The sequence below is a fragment of the Ictidomys tridecemlineatus genome, chromosome Y (assembly GCF_052094955.1).
Source record: "Ictidomys tridecemlineatus isolate mIctTri1 chromosome Y, mIctTri1.hap1, whole genome shotgun sequence".
Classification (NCBI taxonomy): domain Eukaryota; kingdom Metazoa; phylum Chordata; class Mammalia; order Rodentia; family Sciuridae; genus Ictidomys; species Ictidomys tridecemlineatus.
In genome coordinates this window covers 27,371,775-27,398,494 of record NC_135494.1, presented here as the reverse complement: position 1 = coordinate 27,398,494, position 26,720 = coordinate 27,371,775, and the positions used below count along the sequence as shown (strand labels likewise).

The following is a 26,720-nucleotide window of genomic DNA, read 5'->3' as shown; positions in this document are numbered from 1 at the left end:
AACATGTTGTTTACTCTACCCAGATCCTGTGTGTTGCTTTCTAACAGTACCATAGAAACATTTCTTAACCCTACTTTGTCATTTTATTAAACTGAATTTTCTCTCAGTGAAACACTTACTATAAGCTCTTTTGATCTTGTGAGACTGTGATGACCAAAATGAGGCAAGTCCAATAAATCTTATTACTGCTCAACATCACATAATTCCAAATCTCTTATCACACTGAGTCTTATTAGTCTGTTATTTAAAACATGTAAGGCAACATAATATTAATTATATTTCTCAATAATGTTTAATTAAGTATTTAATGCATTCTCATCTTGTGGGGTTTTGATATATGGTTGTTTACACTCTTAGAATACATGCATTTATGTTATTGAATTTTCAGGGAATACCTTTTCGATGACATCCATCCTACTTATACCAAATCAGAAGCCATTGGAAGACAAGAGTTCAGCTTCATCTAAAGTACAAATTCTAAGTTGCCCTGTGAAAAATATGACTGCACTTATCTACATTTTAGGTAGCTGCTTTCAAGGCCAAAATTTGGGTGATGTCTATAAGAGTAATAGTGAAGTTTTCATGTAGCTCATTGGGGTCCTTTATTTTGCAGGTATTTTCTGAGGGTGGTCCACAGATGTGTGTTTCTCACTCATCTGGAGAGAAGCATTATATAGCAAAAGAGAAAGCAGATGGACATGTCCATGGAAAGAACTACATACTCTACACAGTTCTTTGGACAGAATATTGATTTCTAAAATGAGTGCTGATTTGTTTTAATAATTGGAAAAATGAACCTAGTAAACATATAATAATTAAAAAGTGAGAAAGATAATGAGTTGTCTCTCTTAAGACCAAAGTCTAGCAGCAGGTTATAGTGGGAGTGTCCCTCTTAGTTTCTATACAAGACAGGCATAGATCATAGGAAAGTTGGAAATTATGAAGTAGAGAGGATAAGGGTGAAAACACATTGGGAAAGTCAGAGAGATTGAGTGCAGCGAGTAAATGAAAGAAAAAGAAGCCATGAAGGCTGATAAATTTCAGTCATGTACCAGAATAAAAAGACCACCTATTTAAAGTGTGAAAAGAAAGTGGGTGTTTCCAGTTGTGCAAATGACTCAAAGTGTGAATATTTTTTCTCACCACTCAATTCTGAGTTGCCATTAGAAAGGAATTGACATGTGAAAAACTGATCATGAAGAAAGGAAGTTTTTTTTTTTCCTTTTAACTGGAATGTTCATAAGTCCATGTGTCTGGTCATAAATTTATATAAAACAATATTGTAATTAAAAAAAATAAAAATAAAAATACCTATATCATAGACATTCTTGCTACTACGTGGGATGAAGCTCAGATGGCAGACACAGAAGTATGGGAAGTGGAAAAATGTGCAAATTGTTATGGACTGATACTTAAATTCATAGGTTTTTAAAATATTCTTTGGACAATTAGAAAAGGAGAAGGGAGAAAAGACACTGAGAAAAGCAGAGAGAATACAGTGAGTAAATGAAGGAGAAAAAACTTCTTCTCATCGTTCAGGTTTGGGAACATCATTGGGTGGAAAACTGGCTCTATTATTGTAAGTCATTTGAAGGCAGGGGAATGAGAAGCAGACTAAGTGCAGACCCAGACTCTCAGACTCTAATAGATCATATTTGGGGATCCCTATTCAAAATGTATACTCTGACTTACCTGGTCTTCACATCTATCTTTTCTTCAATGTAAGGTGATTCCAATGATCTCTATCTGCCGGCCACCATGTAAAGAGGTAAGGAGAAGATTTCCTTTTAGCGAAACTAAATGCAGAGCCACTGGAACATCAAGTGTAATAAAGTTATTGCATACATCTAGTTTTTATTCTGATTTTGTCTCTTGGCAAGTGATAAGAACTCAAAGTATAGAATTTATATTTCTTAGGTCTAATCTTTAAATTGGAAATTAAGAAAAAATGGTGGACTTGGGTTGAAGCTCAGTGGTAGAGTGCTTGCCTTGCATGCCTGAGGCACTAGGTTTATTCTCAGGAACACATATAAATAAACAAACAAACAAACAAATAAATAAATAAATAAATAAATAAATATTTTGAAAAGTTTCTGGGAAGAAGAAATGTGGAAGAAACAAAATAAGTTAGCTGGGTGATCTTGGAGAGAATGAAAGGGAAACTTAGAGCATGCAATTCAGGGGCTATCAGTATATCTATCTTTCACAATATGTGAGAGACTGTAACTTGTCCATCATTTGAATCATGAGGGGCTTGTAAGTTGGGGAAAGATTCCAGCCATGACATTCTTTTCTCCATACCTCTCAGACATACTGTTTGCTGTGGTTTAAATTGAGTCATTCTGAGGAGCAAAATTACATTTCAGAATCATTAGTAATTTTTAATGACAGCTCTACTCTTTCTCTTCTTTCCTCTCTTTCTTCCTTCCTTCCTTCCTTTCTTCCTTCATTCCTTCCTCCCTTCCTTCTTTTCTTTCTACTCCCTTACCTTTCTCTCTGTCTTTTTTCCTTACATAATTACTTTCTGTATTTCTTTCCTATTTGCCTGAAAATGAAATTTTGATTATGGGCATTCTAGAAATTCACTTCATTACTGAGCTCATCCTCATCCTTCAAAATCTAATTATAATTTTTTTATAGGCCTGGCCATTTGTGAATACACTTAAAACACTGGCAAGTCACACCAAACCAAACTCATTTGCAAACAGAAATTTTTATATAGTTTACTCTTTGAATACCCAAAATCTTTGTCATATATGTGTGTGTGTGTGTTTGTGTAATCATATATTATTGTTATTATATAATGCTGTACTCTTCCATTTCAACTTTCCCTTTAAATTTGTGTGTCTCAAAAGTTTAAACAAATTAAACCTTCTTTCTTAAATGTAGAAACAATCTGTTCTCACACAAGGGGATCATGAAAATCTAATCTGTTTAAACCAGAAAATACAGGAATAGAGGATGCACAAGAGGAACCAGCATTTCACCTGAATATAAGAAACAAATCATCAATGTCATAGCTTTCAGTTTCAAAATATGTATATCAACCTACTCCTTCAGATATCTTTGTTGAGAAATGAGCCTAACATTTCCCTGGGATCTGAACACAGCTTTGGCCTTACTAAACAAAAATGAAAGGACAAATGCAGTAAATATATACATACTTAAAATTATAAAGATTAAATCTTTTCAATAGTATTTCAGTAAGATAGGTTCTATGGCTTGTTTTTGTTTTGACTTCACCTTTGCCATTGAATCTCTTAAGGACCTTCTTTGCTTCTCCACTAGAGGATTGTTGGATTCTCCATCAATCTGTATCTTTGCATTGGTATATGTTTCCTTGTCTGTTTTATTTATGGTCATTGGACAAATAATCTCAGGTTTTTGAAATGAACAGCATGTTTCACGAAATTTATTCACAAAATTCCTTTAGTCACATTATTGTTGTCAGCCAAACCAGCCAGCACAGAAACCAAGGAGATAGCATAATTTTTAGCACAGCTGAACCATGGACCTCAGATGAATGTGGAGGCATCTGTAATGTATGGGTTGTTTTTTCCTCTTCAACTTTGCTTGATTACATACCCCTTTTGTTTTTCAGCCTCTAGGGATTCATCTGATTTCAGAAAGGTAATTAAATTTCTATATTTATTCTAAATTATTAACTTTGTATTCAATGAAAAATACTCTCTTTATGTACTATCTTTTTTCTAAGTGCACTGATCCCATCACAATAAAAGAGGCGCTTTCACTAAAAGGATTTGGCAAGGAGAAAAAAAAACAGTCAAATTGGGTAAGTTTTACATTGCAACACTCCAGGGAACACAATGTTAAAACACTTGAAATGCTACCAGTGTTCTCACATGTAAGGTGGTTTTCCCAAAGAGGTGGAAGGATTTTCCTTACTATGTCATCAGTAGTCACAGAAAATGATCTCTCCTTTGTGTTTCTGAGAATATCCCCTCAATTCTTAGTTGTTTCCTCTATATATTATACTATTACATTCTCCCTATTCCCAGCCTTTGGAGTGAAATAGCCACCATGCAAATATCACCATAAGCATCTCTTTAGAATGTGAAAGGTCAACCTTCTGAAATTTCTTAGAAATATTTCCTGACATGAGCCAAGCCTCATTCTGTATCTTTGTACCTTTTCTCTGCCTCAGCTCTCCTCTGGCATTAGGCTTCACCTATCCCTTTATTCTGAGACAAATCCTGACCTATTTAATACTTTTCTGTGTGTGGGCCTACAGAATTTCATGCTCTAACCATCTCCTGCTCTCTGGCTACTCACCTCTCCCCTGTCGTTTTGAGGGGTGAGTATCCAGAAAAAACACCATCCCTGGGGGCATATTTTCTCTGCCTTCTTAGGTCATTTTTTCTGACACTTCAGCTGGTCACATTAGCTTCCAGACACATAGTTCCCCCTTTGCCCTTCTCACTGGAGTCGCATGGGTTGTCTAGCCTGCACCATTTTTTTCTACCTTCCATGAGGCACAACCTAGGTTCCTTGATAGGCACTTCCAGGATCCTCATATGCGTGTGTGTGTGTGTGTGTGTGTGTGTGTGTGTGTGTGTGTGTTGTTTAGAGGAACTGAATCAAATAAATACTTTTGCACTCTTTCTGAGGATGGCTATGGCTTAAGCACTCCCATCACTCTTTGAGATAAGAGCATTCTTTTTAAGCACCAGTGCATAGTGCACCTTTTGGTCAGATCAGTTTAAGTAATATTTTTGATCTCAAGTTTCTCCTTAGCAGGGCACATCATAGTACAACTTAGAATCTAACTTCCTCTTCTCTCTACCCCTTAGTCTGAGGCAGATCTGCATGCAGGTTGTAAGATTTTTATTTATGGTACACATTTTACTGAATCTCTGCACTTTTTCAGTGTTCAGAAATTTTAGGGATTTGAATAAAATCCCTCTTTCACTCACTTTGCTGAGAAGCTCTTCACCAACTCTTTGGTCTCCATGCAATAGTGCAGCTTAGAACGCAGCTTACTCTATACTAACATATTCCCAGAATCAGCCCTTCTTTCCATGTGTATTTTCAAGCTTGTTTCTGAGCAAATTTTATTGATCTTGAGTAGACAAATCTTGGCACTATGGTTTGCACTGAAACTTGTATCCAGTCATGTCTCTATAAGATGTGTGTTGAAGATTTGGATCAAAAAAAAATTACTCCCTGAAAACTCAATGTTTATTGGTTGCAAATGGGTACATCTTTATTCACAACTACTTGCAATTCCAAGCCTTGAAAGATGGCTATATTCAGTCCACTCAGAGGACTCCAGTTGCCAATTAAAGTGGTCATGGGATAGAACTAAATGGTAGAGTATTTGACAAGAATGCATAAGTTTATGGGTCCACTCCCAAGGTGTATACACACACAAAAAAAAAAAAGAAGGAAAAAGAAAAACTGTGGAAAGTTGAAACCAGTAATTATTTACCAAATATTAAACTTAATTGGAAATCATATTTGGGAATATTAAGTTGTTTTGGTGTTACAATTATCCTTTTTTATTTGGATTGATGTTCATGCTTTCTAATGCAGTTCTAAGGAATGTGAGTAAATGTATTCGTTTATCAGTAGAGACCCATTTTGACATGACTTCAGGAGAAAAGCACAAAAGTTTTGATGATGCTCAATGTACCCAGTCTCAGGTATGTCTACATATAAAGCATTTCTTCCTGTTTCTTCTTGTTTTTCTTTCTTAAGGAAAGTAAAGGGGGCCAAATGAAAATATCTTTTAAATAGCCTTTTGGAATTCAGGCATTATAGATTACTAATTACATCTAAAACCAAGCTGAACTGGTTAGAATCTGAAAATAGCATTAGTAGTCCTGTCAACTTATAGCTAAATTTAATATGTAATGGAGGAAAAACAATTCTAAATTTTGCTTGTGCTTCCACTTGCATACACATTTTGAAAAATAAAAAGTTGAGACTAAATTTGAGACTGATGAATAACCACTTGGGTTATGAATGGTAATGATAATGGTCACTGACTGCATTCATGTGAAAGGGTGATGTTTTCAAAGTCTCAAAATTTTAATGAAAATCAGTAGTTATTTGCTACAAGTTAATATATATATATATATATATATATATATATATATATATATATATATATATATATTAACTTTACATCCTGGTTAATGATTCTTTGTTATTTTTTATTGATTTTTTAAAAAATAAATAACAGCAGAATGCATTATAATTCTTATTACACATGTATAGCACAATTTTTTATATCTCTGGTTGTGTATAAACTATGTTGACGCAATTTCTGTCTTCTTACATGTATTAAACAACTTTTCTGTGGTGACCTTTTCATTTTGTTTCTCATCCTTGCAGAAAATTTAGTCAATATGTAGAATAATTTTATCAAAATTTCTTAGTATAATAAAGAAATGTATTTGTGTGCATTAATGGGGGAATGATGGAAGTTAGAGATGCTATCTCATCTTCTTTCTCACATTACCAACATTCCTGGTGTGAGATTTAGCACACATCTTGAATTATTTTATTTGGTTGCCATATGTAGGTTCTTGGGTTTACAGCTTTTTCTTTGGTGTGTATCCTGGGCAGGGGCCATATCTCAGTGTCAAATCCCCAACTGAACACCTAAGTCTCATATTTTCAAACAAAAATTTTGTTAGTTCATTGTTTAAAAAGTGTAATCCTATTTAATATGAAACATACTCCTCAAAATTCTTTAAGACTCAAAAGCCTTCTCATATTTGATTGTTAATTCAAAGTTGGATGAGTTACAATAAATATCATTTCTCCCGTCCTTTGGGGTGTATGCACCTTTGTTAGTATGTTGTCAAGGAATGCCTTTTCTATGACATCCACCCTGCTTTTACCAACTCAAGAACCATTGGAAGATAAGTGTTAAGCTTCATCTGGAGCACAATGCTAAGAAACCCTATGGAAAGTATGACTGCTAAGTCTGTAGTTATTTACATGTTAGTTAGCTGCTTCCAAGACCAAAACTTGGGTGTTGTCTAAAAGAGTGATAGTGAAGTCTTCATGCAGCTCATTGGGGTCCTTTATTTCACAGGTATTTTCTGAGGATTCTCCACAGATGTGTGTTTCTCACTCATCTGGAGAGAAACATCATAAAGCAAAAGAGAAAGATGATGGACATGTCCAAGGTAAGAACAACATATTCTACACAGTTCTTTCTTTGAATAGAATATTTATTTATAACATGAGTGCTGATATATTCTAATACCTTGAGCAATGAACCTAGTAAACAGAGTCTCTCTGAAGACCAAAGTCCAGCAGCAGGTTATAGTGGGAGTGTCCCTCTTAGTTTCTTTACAAGACAAGTATAGACCACAGGGGAGTTGGAAAACTTGAATTTTTATATTGGAAAGAATAATGTTATTCACATTGTGCCTGATTTCTGTTCATTTCTCATTGTATTTTTATTTTCCTCAGGGAATCTCTTCTAAAGGTAAGATTTATTGATTAGATCACAAACCTCTTTTCTAATATCATCTGTCTAAAATTATAATGATCTTTTTTGTGTCTGTCTTCTCCATTAGATTTTAAGCTAAAAAACAATAGGGGTCTAATCTCATCTGCTATATCTTTAGAGTTCAGCATATTGTGTCACGTGTTTTATGCACTCATTGTTTTAGTGTATAAATAATGCATGCGGAATATACAGCATTCATATATTTAAATTAGTCACATATTTTATTTCTATCTTCTTTTATCTGACAGATTCTGTTAGCCTATTGAAAACCCAGAAAGCAGTTCTATCACTTCAAAGAATAATAAAAAGCAAAAAGTCAATGCACACAGTGTTCATTACATTTTCAAAAAATGCACAACTAGAATATGCGATTCATGAGCTAAAAAAGAAGGTATGAGAGTTTAAGCAAGAAAATATAGAATTGAAACAACAACTCCACAATTTGAGGTATTATATCCTAGGTTGAAAGAAGGAGTGGAATCTTTTCCTTTAATCCATTAAAATGAGAAGGACAATTTGTTTAACTACTGCCTCATCTGTTAGCACTTTGCAAAGAATAAAACGTGAATAAATTATAAAATACTTACAAATATCATAGCATATTATTAAATGTAATTACTTTTAAAAACTAAGTTCATATTTTTCCTCATCACCATTTTAATGTCTCTATAGAACTCCATGTTCTAGTAATCTATTTATTTAACAAGAATAATTTGGGATTGTTATTTGTTTATATTTTTAACTTTTTATTACAATTAATATTTCAAGAACTATCATTTATAAAAAAAAATCATTTCCTACTCAGATACCATGGCATGTGCCTATAATTCCAGCAGCTTGAAAGACAAAGACAGGAGGATCAAAAGTTTAAAATAATCCTCATTAACATAGCAGCAATGTCCTAAGCAAATTAATGAGACCCTCTCTCCAACAAAAGAAAAAAATGAAAAAGACCTTGGGATGTAGCTAAGAGATTTAGCTTTTGGGGGTTAAATCCTTGGTACCAAAGTTGGGGATGAGAAATATATATATATATATCTTTCTATATTTTTGTTTACTTTTGAAAAAAATTCAATATAGAGTTATTTGGTTAAATTTGGAAAACATTAAAAAGATTACAGGATTTTTAAATTTCTCTCAAGAAAGTTTGTATTCCACCAGCGAGGCATTTTTCACTGCCCTGAAACATGTTATACATTTATACTTTTTAGGCTGATTTTGGGGATCAAACTCAGGGTTCTGTGTTACTAGTGTGATGTGCTAGTGCTGAGCTAGATACTAGGCTACACTTCTAACATTAACATTCATTAAAAAATAAAATGAAAACAGATTATATTTAATTCAAATTTATTCTCATTTATAAATTTGTTCATATTTCTATTTTGAAAGAACTTATACTTTTTATGTTTTTTAGGTATGCATGACAGTAGACTATATGTTGACATAAATTTATTTTTGTTATTTCTTATATTCCATTGTGTGTGTGCACACACACATTTTTTTTTTATCCTTTCATCTGTTAAAGAACTTTACTCTTCATTATTGGATTAAATATTAGGTCCCATCTTGTTAAAAAATGGATTTTGAGTTTTTTTGTAAAATACATAATGATCAAAAAGGTAAGTTGAGAGTGTTACCATAAAAGAAACATAAAAATTATAATAACAAGTATTAGATTATTTATCCCAGTTCGGGGTTATAGTAATACAAAAGATACATATTTTTATATATCTTTATTTTATTTATATGTGGTTCTAAGGTTCAAACCCAGCACCTTACTCATGCTAGCCAAACACTCTAACACTTTGCTACAGCCCCAGCCCCAAAAGACACATATTGAAAAAAAAAATGTCTGAATATTCTGTTACACTGTAAGCCAATTATAGGTATGCCTGACATATTTTATGAAGATAAATGATATTACTACTGAACTCATAAGTTTGTATATAAACAATGACTTTAAAACTTATTTGACATGAAATTATCTTTTTAACTGGAGAGGACCTATGATTGTGCAAAAAATAAATTACCTTAAACTTGTCAATTTACCAAATCATTTCTAATTTACTTTTCTGTTGTATCTAAAAGATTTGCTAGTAACAGAAACTTATCAAATGACAAAACAATCTTTTATTATTGACTTTCAATTATGTATGTTTTACACATGATTAAAGGAGAAATTTAAAATGCTAAACTAAATAGCTTTAGAGAACATAAAAATTTTATTAAGATACTAAATCAGCACACAAAGAGCCAGAACATGAAAAGACATTTTTGGTTTTTGTCAAAAATCAATTAAAAGGCATCTATATTAATTTCAGATATACCTTAAAAAAAGATGAGGTGAAGAGAAAAAATAATGATATGTTACATGAAAAAAATAAGAAACCATTAAAAGAAAAAGAAACAGAATTTAACAAAAAGGATTAAGTGAGAAAGCAAGCTGAAATCTCTGTTTGTACAATAGATACAGAATTGGAGACTGCAAAAAAATCATTTTAATCAGGTAAATGAACGTTCAGTAAAGTTTCAAATTTTTACTGTATTTCATTTGAATTATTTTTAAAATCCCTTTAACTTATTATATGTGGCCATGTTTCACTTAATGATGGCAATGTTGTCTAAGGAATGTGCTGTTTGGCAATTTTACCAACATGCAGTCATCATGTGTGTGTACTTCCACACACTTCAGACATCTCCCACAATGCCAGGAAACACAGACTTATAGGACCTCCATTTATATGCAGTCTGCTGTTTCCCAAAGCATGGGTATTTGGGGTGTGGACTACTATTTTGATTTAAAACACAATGTTCATTATTTGGCAATAAAAAAACTAAAACAAGATCTGATAAACCAGAAAAAAAAATACCATAATGTTATCTGACTCTAAAATTAAATGATGATATTTATGACAAAACCAGTTAGAGAAAAACTTTTCATCTGGTAGTTGTTCAGCATTTGTTTTCTGAATGAAGAAGTTTAGTTTAATCACTGACATAAATACAAATTTAGGTGTTTTATGTTAAAATACAAACTAAATATCTATGCACCTATTTAAATCATTTTTTAAAAAAATGTTTCACAATTACATTTCTGTTTGCATTTAAGGAATTTTTTTTAATTTTTAAATTTTTTGAAAGATAGAGAGAATTTTAATATTTATTTTTTAGTTTTCGGTGGGCACAACATCTTTGTTTGTATGTGGTGCTGAGGATCAAACCTGGGCTACTCGCATGCCAGGTGAGCACGGTACCACTTGAGCCACATCCCCACCCCAAGAAATGTTTTCACTCACCCAAATTTATCTGTCATTTGTGCAAGTGAAATGTAAGACATTTACTCATGAAAAATAAATCTACGTTTTAAAATTATTTTTTAATCTTGAAGGTCCCACTCTTAAATTAATCTTTTAGACTTCTGTCACCTGCTAATATACAGCCAAAATCTTGCTGAAATAAATTTGTAGATTTTAGCAAAACATAATGAAACCTACAGACAATTTTCATGAGACCATAATGCCAGAATTTACAATATGAAATTTTAGTAACACATTATTGCAAACAAAAAGAGATAGACATGTGCAGAAAGGAAATGTTCCCTGAATTATTTTTTTCTGTTTTCAAATTATTGGGAGAAAGAGAGAGAGAGAGAGAGAGAGAGAGAGAGAGAGAGAGAGAGAGAGAGAGAGAGCAATTTGCCTATGTTTTTAGCCTTGTGCTCCTTTTCAGAATTGTGATACATTGTTCATTGATATAGATCATGTGTTTAATGCTGTTTCTACATTTATAATTTATTAATAGATGCAATTCTCATTCACAGGTACAAAATGTTAGAAAACAGAATATGCTAGGAATTTTTTTAGGAAAAAGACATTGGAGAACTTCTGTTATTTCTCAGTAGATGTAGAGCTAAGGCTCTTACTATGGTCTGGTTGAATACATGAGGTATCAGATTGCAAACTTATTCTTCTTAAAGTTAGGTGTTCTTTTATTTGCCACCTAAGCCATCCCAACAGATAGATACATAATAAAATATTTGAAATTTTTAACTGTTTAAAGGGTAGATCATACGATTCTAAAAGTGGATCAACAGAGAAGTAGTAAATTCTAATTTTTATTTATTGTTTTTAGGTATACATTACAATAGAGTTCTTTTGGTGTGTTACACATACATAGCATATAACTTCTTCTATGTAGAGTTTTTCTGGTCATGTATTCATATGTGAACATAGGAATGTAATGTCAGATTCATCCTACTATATTTCCCTCCCCTCTCAGCCCTTTATTCACGTTGGTCTAACCAACAAACTTCTATTCTTTTATCCTCCACACTTATGTGTGTTACCAACTACATTTTAAGGAGAATATTCAGGCTTTGGATTTGGAGGACTGGATTATTTCACTTGATATGACAGTGTCCAGTTTCATTCATTTGCCAGCAAATGCCATAATTTCATTCTTCATGGCTGAATTCATTGTGTATATATAACACATTGTCTTTATTCTTCCATGTGTTGAAAGGCACCTTGTTTGGTTCCACAGTTTAACTTTTGTGAAGAGCTGCTATAAATATTTATGTGGCTGTGTCACTATAGTATCATTGGAGGATACACTGAGGAGCAGAATAACTGGGTCAAATGGTCTTTCCATTCCAGATTTTGTGAGAGATCTATATACTGCTTTCCTGAAAAATTGCTTGGTGCAATGTATGAGTCAATCTTTTCCCCACATTCTCACCAACATTTATTGTTACTTGCATTCTTTATATCTCAGTGTCGTTTTAATTTTCATTTTTCTAATTGCTAAAGATGTTAAATATTTTTTTATATACTTGTTAACTCTTTGTGCATATTTTTCTTTGAAGTGCTTGTTCAGTTTTCTGTTCATTTATTGATTGGGTTATTTTTTGTTTGTGAGTTATTTTTTGAGTTGTTTATATATTCTGGAGATTAATGCTCTATCTGACATGTCAGTGACAAAGATTTTATCCCATTCTATATGCTGTCTACTCACATTCTTGATGGTTTCCTTTGCTTTAAAGATACCACCCCATTTACTGATTCTTTATTTTACTTCTTGTGCTTTAAGTGTCTTTTTTGAGGAATTCAGTTCCTACACTGACAAGATAGAGTGCTGGGCTTGTATAGTCTTGTAATAGGTCTAGGGTCTTTTATCTATTATCTAGGTCCTTGACTCACTTTGTTTTTGAGAAATAGGGGTTAAATTTCTCCTATCACATCCGTGTTTTTAATTTTCCCAGCAAAATTTGTTGAGGAACCTATCCTTTCCCCAATGCACGTTTTATAGTGTGTTTGTCTAGTATTAGATAACTACAAATGTGGGGTTTTCTCTCTTTTTTCTGTTCTGCAAAGTTATTTTTTTTTTACATTGGCAAACTAAATAATCACTTAATCTATTCTTTCATTCTGGTATAATGCAGAATTTTTTAATCTTTACTATTTTTCTTTTTTTATAACCAGGAATTGAACCAGGGTGCTCAACCACTGAGACACATCCCAGCCATTTATTTATTTATTTATTTATTTATTTATTTATTATTTATTATTTATTTATGAGTGAGTCAGGGTTTCACTGAATTGCTGAAGACTAGCTTTGAACCTGTGATCCTCCTGCCTCAATATCCTGAGACACTGGTATTACAAGCATGAGCCCCTGAACCTGGCAGTTCTTACATTCTTTAAGTTATGATTTTCTTTTACTCTCATAGATCCATCTTCTTAAATTAACTTTTGAACTCTTGGGAATTTATATTTTTATAAACTCAGAAGTTTACATCCATTTTTTTTTCTTTTGTGGGTATCTATTTATTGAAACTCTTTATAACCCTGTTATAAATAAACAGGTTTTTTCTTAATTTTAGTGAAAATTATGAAACATCATTTTATTGAGTGCTAGCTAAATGTATCCTTGGTTTTATTTAGGTTTCTCCTAGTGATGGGACAGAGAACAAGCTATTGCATAAATATCACAAGAAGAAGCATGAGGTCTCCATGAAGAGACTGGGAATGGACACATTAAAATATCAGAACCAGGAAAAGAAGTGCTTTGAGAATACAGCAATTATAAGAGAAAAAAATACCAGCCTTCCAAGGACACAAAAATTAAATGAGGAAACACTTATCGAAATATTTCAGGACAATGAACATTTGGGTATTTGGAAAGTTGAGAATACATTGGAAAATTTCACACCTGAGAGTGAAAAACAAAGCACAGAAAGATCAGAAACAGATAGTTTACAAGAAAAAAAGAATATTGATGTATCTAACCTAAACAGTAGTAGTGAGATTCTTTCCCAACAGGTTCTAAAGTCTGAAGTAAAAACAAGTGACGTAGAAAATGAGCTGCATCAGAGAAGAGTCATGACTTTGGCTACAGATCAAGTAAACAGACACCTAAATTAAAGACAGTGCCAACTGAAGGAGATGGAACACAGGTATCAAAATGAAGAAAGAAAAAGGAATGAACATCTCAGAAAGCAGGAAGCTTCTAAAGAGAAGGTATCTAAACTACAAAGAGAAACTACATTGCATGAAGACCAATTGCATGACTATAAGAACAAAGGTGAAAATAAAATAGATGGAATTATTAATGTCCAAACCCAATTTTATGATGTAAAAAAAAAAACTTCAAGCTCAGAATGACAGATATTGTCTCATGCTGGAAAACATATATTTGGAATTAATAAATGAAACTAATCATTTAAAAGAACAACTGGATCAATATGGAAAGGAAAAAGCAGAAGAAGTAAGTATCAAGCAAGATATCTTTATAAAGAGTCTTCAGAGGAATACTCCAAGTGATATCTGCTTATGGCTAAATGTTGAATCTTGATGAATATAAAAATGTAGATATTATGAATGTGTTTCTGTATCAACACAGAACTACAACCTGTTGTCCAGCAAAAATAACTTAGACCACATTTGCAGCACAACCAATCTGTGTTTGAAGTGCTGAGTATTCCAATTTCTCTGCTCTGATTTTTACACACTGTGTACATATTTTAAAATAACTATAGGTACTGATGTGTCAACTAAACACAAAAAACTTAGTTAAAATGTATTTTAATATTTTAAAAGGAGGAAAATTTTAAAACTTGTGCCTGACCCTTCAATTTAGGAAAATGTTTCCTATAAAGATTTAAGAAGTTGAGTTAAGATTTTTTTTTAGGTTTATAACCTGACATTAGTAATATGGTCTCAATAATGCTGAAAAGATATCTTATTTTGGTGCTATTAATTCAACCCAAAGTTTGCACATGCTAAACACATGTTCTACCAATGAGCTACATATCATTACTGAATAATAATTTTAATGTCTTCTTGTTGCTATACTTGAAGATCACAATGAAACAAATAATAAAAATGCTCATACCTAGTTTCAAATAAATTAGTTACTTTTACAGTTCATTTCAGATTTTACAGTTAAACTGAAATGTAGATGCTGTATTTTGTAATAGACTTTCTTCAGTATATTTTTATATATTTCTAGTTGGTAAATTTATTTTTAGTCATTTAAGCTTATCATAAATCTGAAAATAACTGTCCTGATATTTGTTTTTGTTTTCATTCATGTCTTGTCCACTCTTTAAAAGCATCTATTTGTCATTATCATAAATTGGGACTAATGTGATGAATTGCAGCAAAACCACAGTTGATTTCATCTGTAATTTAATGCATATATTCATGATAACTTGCAAATAGTTTTTTTCATTTCATTGCCTAATTTCTATTATATAGTATCAAAGAAAATTGTAGCCATCTAAAATTCATTAACTTGGCACTGAACCCCCATGTCAAGACTAATGAGGGTGGCAGGGTTTATGTAAACCAGGAGTGGTATAAAGACCAGTGAGAAATCTAGGAGATGTGGACAGGCAGTGAGGTGGAGACCAGGTTACATAGCATCTCCTTTATTCTTTGTGGAAGTATTTTGGAATTATTTTAGCAAAGCTTTGAAGATATGATGATGTGGAGTATTAACTTGAGTGTCTAATAAGAGAGAGATAATAACCTCTGTAGAATTCACCACTACCGATGAGACCTGTGTAACCATTTTTGATTGAGATGTCAGTAGTTGGTTAAACATTGCAACTTTATCAAGGTCAGTATGTAGAGATACAGGGCTCACCCTCTTGTGTAAGGAATGTGATAGTGACTAAGCAGGAGTACACAATCTTCTATTTTCTTAAGGGAATTCAGAAATAAACAGCAGCTTTCTGTTGTATGTAGTGATATTTTTTTCAGAGTAAACATCATTATAGAATAATAATAATAATAATAATAATAATAATAATAATAATAATAATATTAACAATAACAATAATAATAATAAATTTTTTAAGTGAGTTGAGTAACAAAATCATTAACAAAAATATCTGGTAGTTGCAAGACATCTTGAAAAACAGCCAGCTGGTACCCTGAAACTACAATGTGTATCAGAGGCTTCTCTAGAAGATTTAGCACATTTTCACATAAATTTAAAATATAAAGACAGGATTTAATGAAGAAACTAAGACAAATGACAAGTCAAGTATGTAGAAAATTGAACATGTAATCTGTAAATCAACACCTACTTAAGTAATAAAAGTTATTCTGGAATACTAATTTCAATGAAGAGCTTTCCTTATATTTTCATTACAATTGATTTTATTATATTTGGGGATCTTTATACTGCACTTATTTCTTACACTTAAAATTTTCTTTTAGAATTTTTCTCTTACAAAATCATTATCTTTCATTAAAATATCTAGTCTGAGGAAAGCTGAGACTTATTTCTATAACCCAGCAGCTTTTCATGCTGTCTACTTCCATGGTACAACAAGGAAAACTAAATAGAGGTACTATTTAATTGAATGTTTCTGAAAAATTTGTTATTTTTACTTTAATTTTGTGCATCTATTCAAAATCTGAAAGTAATTACTAAATTGACTTTAAAAATGTGTACAAATGTTTTTAAGCTTTTCTCAAAATACAGATATGTTTAGGTTTTAGTTTAATTATTGAAAAACTTAGGCTATTTATTTTTTTATTTATTTAGATATATATAAATATAAATATTTGTACTATAAAGCATATAAATATTTGTATTATATCTGGACTGTTATCCAAACTAGACAATTAAAAATATTAACTAAGTTTTTTTTCAGTACATCTCTTAAAAGGCATTTTTATAATATATGTAATGCACCTGACATTGAATTCACCCATATAGTATGTAAAATACAGTGTCTCTTAGTACATTAACAGAGGTATGTAACCATTTACATAATTTTAGACCATTTTCATCGTTTTGAAAAGAAACCTGAAACCTCTTAGCTGTCAGTTTTCTAATCCCTACAAGTCCAAAGTCCTAGAAAACTACCAATATATTATTTTAGTAATTTACAAATGTAAACCATAGTACTTTTATTTATTTATTTATTTATTTATTTTTTAACTTTAGGCAAGACTATTTTATTTTTATGTGATTTTTAAATTTGTTTTAATTAGTTACCCATGGCAATACAATGACCTTGACATATTATACATTTGAATCACATGGGATAAAATATCTCATTTTTTCTGAGTATACAGGTTGCAGAATCACATTGGTCATGCATTCACATACATACACATGGTAATAATAATGTCCGTTTTATTCTACTATCTTTCCTATCTCCCCAGCCTCCCCCTCCCTTCTCATCACTTCTCTTACCTAATCTAAGGTAACACTATTATTTTTTTCTCACATCTTCATACATGTATTTTGTATATCAATGAAGGTTTCCTTCCACCATCCTTGAAATCCCCTTTCTCCCTCCTTTTTCCTCCCACCCCTCTTCCCTGTGTAGAGGTAATCTTCTTCCCATGCTCTTCCTCTCTTCCTCACATTGAGTCACCCCCCTTATATCAGAGAAGACACTCGGCATTTGTTATTCTTGGGATTGGTTAACTTCACTTAGCATAATCTGCTCTAATGTCATTAATTTTCCTGCAAATGCCATGGTCTCATTATTTTTAGTGCTGAGTAATATTCCACTGAGTATATATGCCACATGATTTTATTCATTCATCCCTTGAAGGGCATCTAGGTTGGCTCCACAGTCTAGCTATTGTGAATTGTGCTGTGATAAACATGGATGTGGCTATGTCCCTTCAGTAAGGTGTTTCTTTATTATTCTTTTTAGATATATATGACAGTAGACTGTATTTGAATATTTACATTATAGACTATAACTTCACATTTTTATATTTGTACTTTATGTGGAGTTACACTGGTCATGTATTAACATGTGAATAAAGGAAAGTTGTTTCAGATTTATTCTACTGTCTTTTCTGTTTCCATTTTCATTCCCATTCCTTTTGTCTTAATTCAATGAACTTCTGTTCTTTTTTTTCACATTCCTTACTGTGTGTTAGCATTCATTTATTAAAGAGAACTTCCAGCCTTTGGATTCGGAGGATTGGCTTATTTCACTTAGGGTGATAATCTCCAGTTTCATCTTTTTACTGGCAAATGCCGTAATTTAATTCTTTCTCACACCTTATTAATATTCTATCCTGTGTACATGACACATTATTTAAATCTGTTCATCTATTGAAGGTTTCATACCTTGAAAATTGTGATTTGAGTCACTTTATACACTGTTGTGGCTGTGTCACTGTAGTATGATGATTTTAAAGATTTTGTGTGTAAATCAAGGAGTGGGATAAGTGGGTCAAATGGCAGTTAAATTCTAAGATTTCTGAGGACTCTCCATACTGCTTTCCAGAGTGATTGCACCCATTTGCAGTCTCATCAGCAATGTGTAAGTGAACATTTTCCCCACACTGCCACCAACATCTATCATTATTTTATTCTCTTCAGTTGCCATTCTGACCCGAGTGAGATGGAATCTCAGTGTGGCAGTTGCATTTCTCTAATTGAATTTTTTCATATATTTTCTGACCATTTGCATATGTTCTTCTGAGAAGTGTCTTTTCAGTTCCTTTGCCCATTTATTGATTGGATTATTGGTTGGTGTTCTTTTGGTGATAAAATATTTGAATTATTTGTACATCCTGGTGATTAATGTTCTATCTGAGGTGCACATGGCAAAGATTTTTTCACATTTAGAAGGTTTTCTGCTCATAATTCATGATGATTTTCTTTGCTGTAAAAAAGATTTTCAGTTTGATACCAACCAATTTATTGATCTTAAAAAAAAAAGAGTTGTACATAGACCACAATATCTTTATGTTTTTTGTGGTGGTGAGGATCAAGCACAATGCCTCACACATGGAAGGAAAGCACTCTATCACTGAGCTACAGCCCCAGCCCCATATTGATGCTTTAAAAAATATTTTTATTTGTAGATGGACACATTTTCTTTATTTATTCATGTGTGGTGCTGAGGATCAAACAAAGAGCTGCACACATGCTAAGCAAGCACTCTACCACTGAACTACCAGCCATCATTTTCTGATTCTTGATATTAACTTTTGCTTTTTGAAAATCTTGTTTGGAAGTTGGCTTATAGTTCTAACTCTAAAATTACTCTGAAATTGATATTTCATACAAGTGAATTTATACAACAGTAGGTCTTTTGTTTTTTACCAGTTTCATTGACTTAGAATTCTTTTTTTGTGGGATCCTCTGTGTTGTAGCAAGTATCACTATTTTATTTTTTTCTGTTGTCTAGTAGAATTTTGTTTTATGACCAAGTAACTTAGCCAGTTATCAGTTGCTAAACCATAAAATTCTTCCACCTCTTGACAACTCAAGTACTACATGACTAGGGGCATCTATTTACAAGTTAGTACTTGGACATGCTTTTATTTCCCTGCCTTTTTGTGGTCTTAATGTGTTATGCCAATTGTACCGTATCTCTGTCTCATTCATGCTGTACTTTCTGACTTGTCTGTTTTTATTCACTTGATCATGTTTATTCAGAGATCACATAAAATATTTTTTTTTATTTTTCATGCACTTTCTCTGACTTTTCTGTCACCAACAGTGTTTGCATGGTGATTATCTTGTTGAGATATAAATTATCCAAAGGTGAGAGTAATATCTGATATCCACAGGTATTCTAGAATGAATGGAAAATATTAATGCCTAATAGTTGTTTTAACAAAATTACTATTTGATATCAATCAATATTTTTGTTAGTAGATTGGCCTGTTAAGACTTTTATTTTAACTATATTTCAGTGACAAAATATAAAATTAAATTCACTTAATCCAATAGTAAATTCAATGTGGGAAAAAATCATCTTCTATATAGATTTCCTCAACATTTATTATGTAGCCAGAATTGGGATTTATAGATGTGTAATTTTTACCAACTGAAAAGCTAGTATACCTTATTATAGAAACTTAATCTACTCTTCATAATGCTGGTACAGATTATGTTTTGTTGCAATTGAATTTATGTAAAATTTGTTGTTTGAGTTTGTGTCAAATATTTTCAGTATTTTATTTTCATATTGTGTTTTTTCATACTTCTTTTATTCATGCAGATGGATGATCTCACCACAAAGATGAAAAATGCATCTTCAAAGCATTTACATTTGAGAACAAACTATGAATGTTTTGTGCAGAACTTGTTTTTTATAAAAAGTATACAAGATACATTTGAAAAAATAGAAAGGAATCAAAAAAAGTTGGAAGAAAATTTAGTAAACTTTCCAAGGCACATACAAAGCACTTGAGTAGAAAAAGGCCAAGGAGTAGGGTGGGAATGTCATATTGAACATCGAGCAAGATGGGATTTAGAGGAGAAGCAAAAACAAGTATTTCTGATTTTACAGGCTATCTTACTTATGTACAATTTGCTTTAATTCATTTCATTGTAAACTGTATTTTGGAATACGTAATATAGGTGTATTCTGTATCTCTTAAAGAAAGATGTTGTGTAGATTTCTAAGAGAAGGAAGACATTTGATGCCCCTTCAAATACCACAATTTACATCATCCTTTCAGCTAATTTGATCTGAGTAATAATTTACATCAGATAACTGTTGGATATTTGATAATAGTGGGCATAAGTAAGACTATGAGGAGAAAAAAATATGATGCAGAAATATACTTTTGAATTGTTAAGTTAAAATTTTCAACTTTCATATTTTGAATGGATTCTATTATTCTTTAAATTATTGAATGATCTGAGTGCTAATGTTAGGATTATTCATTACTTTGAGCACAGATCAATGGTAGATAGCCTAGCCTGTGTAACGCCCTGGGTTCCATTTGCAGTAGAAAGGAGGAGGAGAAAGGCAGGGAAAGAGGGGGAAAAGGGGGGAGAGGAAGAACTCAATTATTATCTGTTCAGATTTAATGTAATTGATACTGATGACAGAAGTTTACAGTCTAATATTTTTTTCTTCACTTTTCAAATTGCTGTCTGAATTTTTGACTCAGAAGTAAATAAAATAACTACATAATAATTATTTGGGTTCTAATTATTTTAAAAATATATATATATATATTTATGTTTTTTAGACACAAAAAGCAGCTCCGGAAATTACAGAGCAGTTCAGAAAGACTAATTGTACTTCAATAAGAATTCAGATGGAACTCAGAATTAGCCATCTGGAATCTAAACTGAAAATTCTAAGAAATGCAACTGAGAGAATATAGGCACTTCCATATAGAACAATCCAAATACCACAAGTATGTCAAAACCTAGACTGAAATAGAGCAACTTAGTCTCCTTAATTTGTGCCTACTGCATAACTTTGAGACAGGTTGATGAGATCAGTAGCATGCAAAAGCAAACTAGACCCTATAATTTGTGGAAGTAATGTTAGGAAATGAATGTAAACTTGAAATATTAGTCTAGGAAGTTTATCTTTCACTCACCTTAGCATTTTACATCTGAAGGTAAACTATTAAGCTTTCTTCCCTTAGTGTTCTCCTTTATGTAATCTGGTCTATTAGAATTTTAGTTAAGTATTTTTGAAGTTTTGTGATTCACATAGTTATATTGTGACAAAACTGCTTCAACATGGAAACATGAACAAGTTTCACAATTTTTGAAAGATTATAACTGAAACCCTAAGTGTCCAGTGTTGCTATAACTACACTCTGGAGACATTCTGACACCTGACAGATTAACTGATTTTTATTTTAATTTTTAAATATTATCCTTATATGGTATCTAGAGACAAAATTTTCTATATAGTTTTTTCTCTCTACATTGTCATACTTGTGATGATGGAAAGTATAACCTGCAAAGTAGTTAAAAATATTCTGATGATAAGTGTTGGGGCCTGTGCATGACAGAATGCCCTGGTAACAAATTCATGGGCCAACTTTCTAGGCAGCAGCTTTAATCTATCTTGATCACCCACTCACCTATCTTGTTCTGAACCAGTGGCTGTTGCTCTGAATCGTCTCATTGTCAAATGCTTAATTTATCTAGTTAATAAGTAGAATATACAAATGATGGTAATAAATGCTTGAAAATATCTTCAAGAAACATTCTTTAAGACCTTGAACTGGTTAACTAAATATGAATCTTAATAGCTTTACTAAAATTTTCTAGTTGCATGTGTTTAAGGAAACCATGATGATTTAATATACTTCAACATAGTAAAATGGCATTGGTAGTCAAATAAACTAAGGTATACATCATCTGCTATATTTATCATTAAAATATCCATATTTCTAATGGCATTCTCAAAAATCTTTCAAGGACAGTCTTTCAAGAGGGCAGCATTGTTACCTGCAAAGTCATACATCACTGATTTCTGTCTCTCTTCCGCCAACATTGCTTTAATTGGAAGTTTGAAGCCCCCTAGAAATATGTACACTTCTTTAGAGAAATTACAAACCCATAATTGCATACACTGTCTCTGTTCTGATTCTTTTAGTGTTGTGCCCACATATGGAGAATTACTACCTACTCTCTTTTTAAAATATATTTTTTAGTTATATATTTTCTTTATTTTATGTGATGCTGAGGATTGAACCCAGTGCCTCACATGTGTAGGCAAGTACTCTACCACTGAGAAACTATCCCTCCACTTACTCTTATGGAAAATTTAAATTATTTTTTTATTTGATGAAAATTTTGAAAGTGCATTTAGACATAAATAATATTGAGGTTAATTATTATTAATTATTATTATTGAAATAATTAAAAAAGCATAAAATATAATGTGCTCTAATTTAGTGACCAGGACTTCCACTTTATCTCCCCTTCTTTCTCCTTGTGTTCTCTTTCTTTTTCTCTAATATTCTTATACTTATTTGTAGTTTTTAAGTTACTTTTTGAATTATGCATTATGAATATACATGAAGGTGAAATTCACTGTGATATTTTCATATGGATTCACAAAAAAAATTGATCAGATTCTGTCGCGACCCCCCTTGCCCGCAAGGAAGACGCAACTCAGGAATCTTCTTTCAGCAGTTTATTCAGGCCCTTGATATTCTTCTAATAATTCTTCTACTACTACCTCGGATGCCCCTCCCAGCCTTAATAAAGCACTGCGAACCCCAATGCGAAGCTGCCACATGTACCCTTCTCACAGGGTGCTAGAAAATGACACGCCAACTTTCTCTGATAAGGAGCTGGGAACACGCCAACTCTCTTTGATATGGAGTTGTCCTTCACAGACCACAACGGAGCCAGCGCCATCATGTAATGGCGACCACAGTCCGCAGGAACGGCTCACCACAGCTCCCCTTTTTTGTTTCACTAAGACAATACAGGCGAGAGTAGAGGTAGAATCCCACTGTGCAAAAGTGGCTGCATAGTATGGGCCAGCCCCAGGGGGCGCCTTCCCCAGACCTGACACCATATCAGCCGACGCCTTTTTTCGTGGGGCGGGGCGGAGACACGTCAAACCCGCATGCAATAGGACATGCTCCCCTTGAGGTCCCTCTTCTCAATGGATCACTCAAGTGCAGTGCCTTGCCTCGCATCCTGTATCGTGACGATGGTGAGTAAGAGGGAATAGCTGAGGTTGAACTGTGGCCATGCAGAAGTACAACTACAAACAAGTTGGCAGCACCCTGAAAGAAAGGCACGGACTTTAAAGTGATAGATAAAGACCAGTGTGGAAACCCTTCTGCGTGCAATGGCAACAAGACCCGCAGAGTGCAAGGGCTTTCCAGCACTAAGAGAAAGACAAAAGAAGGACATGTCGTACCCAGTGCAATGTTAGAATAACTTGGGGTGCAACGACCATGTCAAAGGCACTAGTGTAGAAACCCATCTGTGTGCAATGGTAGCAAGACCGGCAGAGTGCAAGGGCTTTCTGACACTAAGAGAATAACGAGGAAAGACATGTCAATCCCAGTGCAATGTTATAATAACTTGGGGTGCAATGACCATGTCAAAAGTTTAGTGCTTAAGATGCGCAAGCCAGACCTGTGGCGAGTTGCCAGTTTTTAAAGCAGCAAGAGCTTGTATGATCATAGCCTTATCTTGAGCACTACGAGCCTTAAGGCGACAGAGAAACCACAAACAGAGGAACATACCAAAACAACACAGTGCACCAAAAATGCCTACTCCCACCCACTCTTTAAAAAAGGAAAAAGCAGAAGATATCCAATTGGTGAATTGACCCAGAGTTACGGGATCGACACGGGTACTATTCAAGACAGCTATCTGGGTTAGTTGAGACTGGATCATGTCTTTCACTTCCATGGACCAATTTCCAGCCAGATATCCACCAATGATGTGGGAAGCATTCCTGGAATCATTAAATCTGACAGAGGTTATACATAAATGTGCACGTTGGTCAATGCAGCCCAAAAGTACTAGGTCAGCCAATTCTTCTACCTGAGCTTAAAGAAAATCTATTCTTTGGTTGGTAGCTAAAATCCCTGACAAAATATGTTGATTAATCGCATTTTGCGATCCAAGTATAGTGGACGTTTGTTGAACAACTTGATTAATGGTGGCAGCAGTTTGTACTTGACTGGCCATGGCTACTCCGGCCGTAACTGCTGCAGCAGCAGATGCCGCCACAGCTGTCACTATAGCTGCTGTGATTCCAAAATCTCTGTGGACTCTAAGTAGCTCTACAATAGGAAATTTATCTGGATCCGCAGTGACTGGGATTGGGACAAAAGTTGGAATTTTCATAATTACTGCTACAGTCCAAGAACCATTCCAACACTCAGATAAGAAACAGGTAATAATAGAACAATCCAGCATCCCCGATGAGGTGTGATTAGCTAAAAGGAACAGGAACAGGGATTGGATACAGACCATTGCAGGAGGCAATGTGGCATAATGTAACAGAGAGTTGAACGAAACAGATGTAAGCCTATTACCTCGTTCACTCTCCTTAGTAGTGTCAGAAATATTAGCCAGCCAACTTTTGGCTCCTAGTAATTGAGCCAATGCGGAAATATCGGCTGAAGCCCCCTTCTCATTGGAAATTAGCCATTGAAACCAGGACCAACCTGTTCCTGTAGAGGAGTTGGCATTGTTGTTAAAGATATAAACATATCTCTTTAGAGGGGGGGAAAGGAGAAACCTTTAGCAACTTGATGTTTCTCCCAAGAATGATCCTGACAAGGCGTAAATGTCGGGGGAAAACCAAAATTAGGGGTACAGTAAGGAGAGGCCTTGAAATGAGTGGCATAGCAAGTACTATTAGAAGAAGGAGGCATTGGGATTAATACCTCGGAGATAATAGCTAAAGTAGTTATGTTTAAAACAGAGCTAGTTGCGGGGGTCCCTGAGCCTGATTGCTTCCCTGAAACTACTTGGCTCAATACAGCACTGAGAATACTCCCTGAGACTCGACTGGACCACAATGGGTCCTCCCAGTTAGTCAAATTTTTGGTCTTAAGGCTAATACAATTAGTGTTCCTAAGGCTGAAACAAAAAACTCCTGTGAGATTAACTTGAGACTGATTAAAAATATTTTCCATGTCCCCTCTAGGAGAGGTACAAGGAGCAGACATCTCACATGAGGTAGAAAAAAGAGTGGGGAGGACACTAGAATTACTATGAACTGGCATTGGCATTGGCCATGCCCGTGCCACTGCCCACCACTGCATTGGTGCCATCTGTACCGTTGGCACCAGCATCAGAGCCAGAGCACTCATCAGAATGAAGCTCCTCATCATGGGACTGTTGTGGCACCTCCTGCTGCTGCTTAGTAGATCTCGAGACTCTTCTTGTCAGGCGTTCAGGGATCCACAGCGGCTCCGTGCTATCCTGGGGAAAAACACATACAGATCCTCGTGCCCATGTCAGCACGGGGTCAGGGCCGTTCCATTGGCCCGTAAGAACATCTTTCCACTTAACATAGCCAGTCACAGAGGGCTGAGGGGACACATGTCTATCGGCCACAGAGCGGCCATGAATATCCAAATTCAAAAAATTAATGGTAAAAAGAGCTAAGGACAGGCGTTCTTTAGGAGTGTGGTCAACTCCTATTCCCCCTTTTTGTTTTTCTAAAGTTTCTTTTAAGGTGCGGTGGGCACGTTCAACAATGCCTTGCCCTTGAGGATTGTAAGGCAACCCATGAGCAAGTTGTACTCCCATAGTAGAACAAAAAGATGTAAACTGTCTGCCCATATAAGCAGGTCCATTATCAGTCTTAAGGGATGCAGGTGCACCCCATGCTGCCCATGCCTCTAAGCAATGAGTAATAACATTACGTGCCTTTTCTCCCGATAAAGCAGAAGCATGAATAATTCCAGAGTATGTGTCAATAGAAACATGTACATATTTGAGGTTACCAAAGTCAGGCACGTGAGTTACGTCCATTTGCCAGATGACCAATGGCTTCAATCCTCGTGGGTTTACACCATAAGTAGGAGGATGAAGAAATGTGACACAATGGGGACATTGTAATACTATCTGACGAGCATCTGCTCTGGAGATGGAAAAACGTCTACGCAGTGTCATAGCATTGACATGAAAGTTGTGATGAAACAATTTAGCTTCTTCTAAGGAGGAGGCCAAGCATACCAACTGGCTTTTAGTTGCCGAGTCAGCACAGGCATTACCCTGTGATAACGGGCCAGGAAGAGAGGTGTGAGCCCGAATGTGCATTGGATAGAAAGGGGCAGTACGGCTACGGATAAGCTGTTGAAGCTGATTAAAGTAAGCAGACACAGCATGGGTGTCACTAATAGCTCCTACAGCCTCCAGAATTTTGAGCGCCTGCACCACATAGATGGAGTCCGAAATGAGATTGAAAGGAAAAGAACACTGTTTAAAAACTTCAATGACAATTTGTAGTTCTACCCATTGTGGATTTCCAGGAGCAAATTGA

The 26,720-nt window shown here is 34.0% G+C and overlaps 1 pseudogene; it reads left to right on the top strand.

The window, feature by feature from the left end:
- Nucleotides 1-26,720, top strand: part of LOC144371911 (protein transport protein Sec61 subunit alpha-like) — a 611,699-nt pseudogene that overhangs the window by 145,717 nt on the left and 439,262 nt on the right.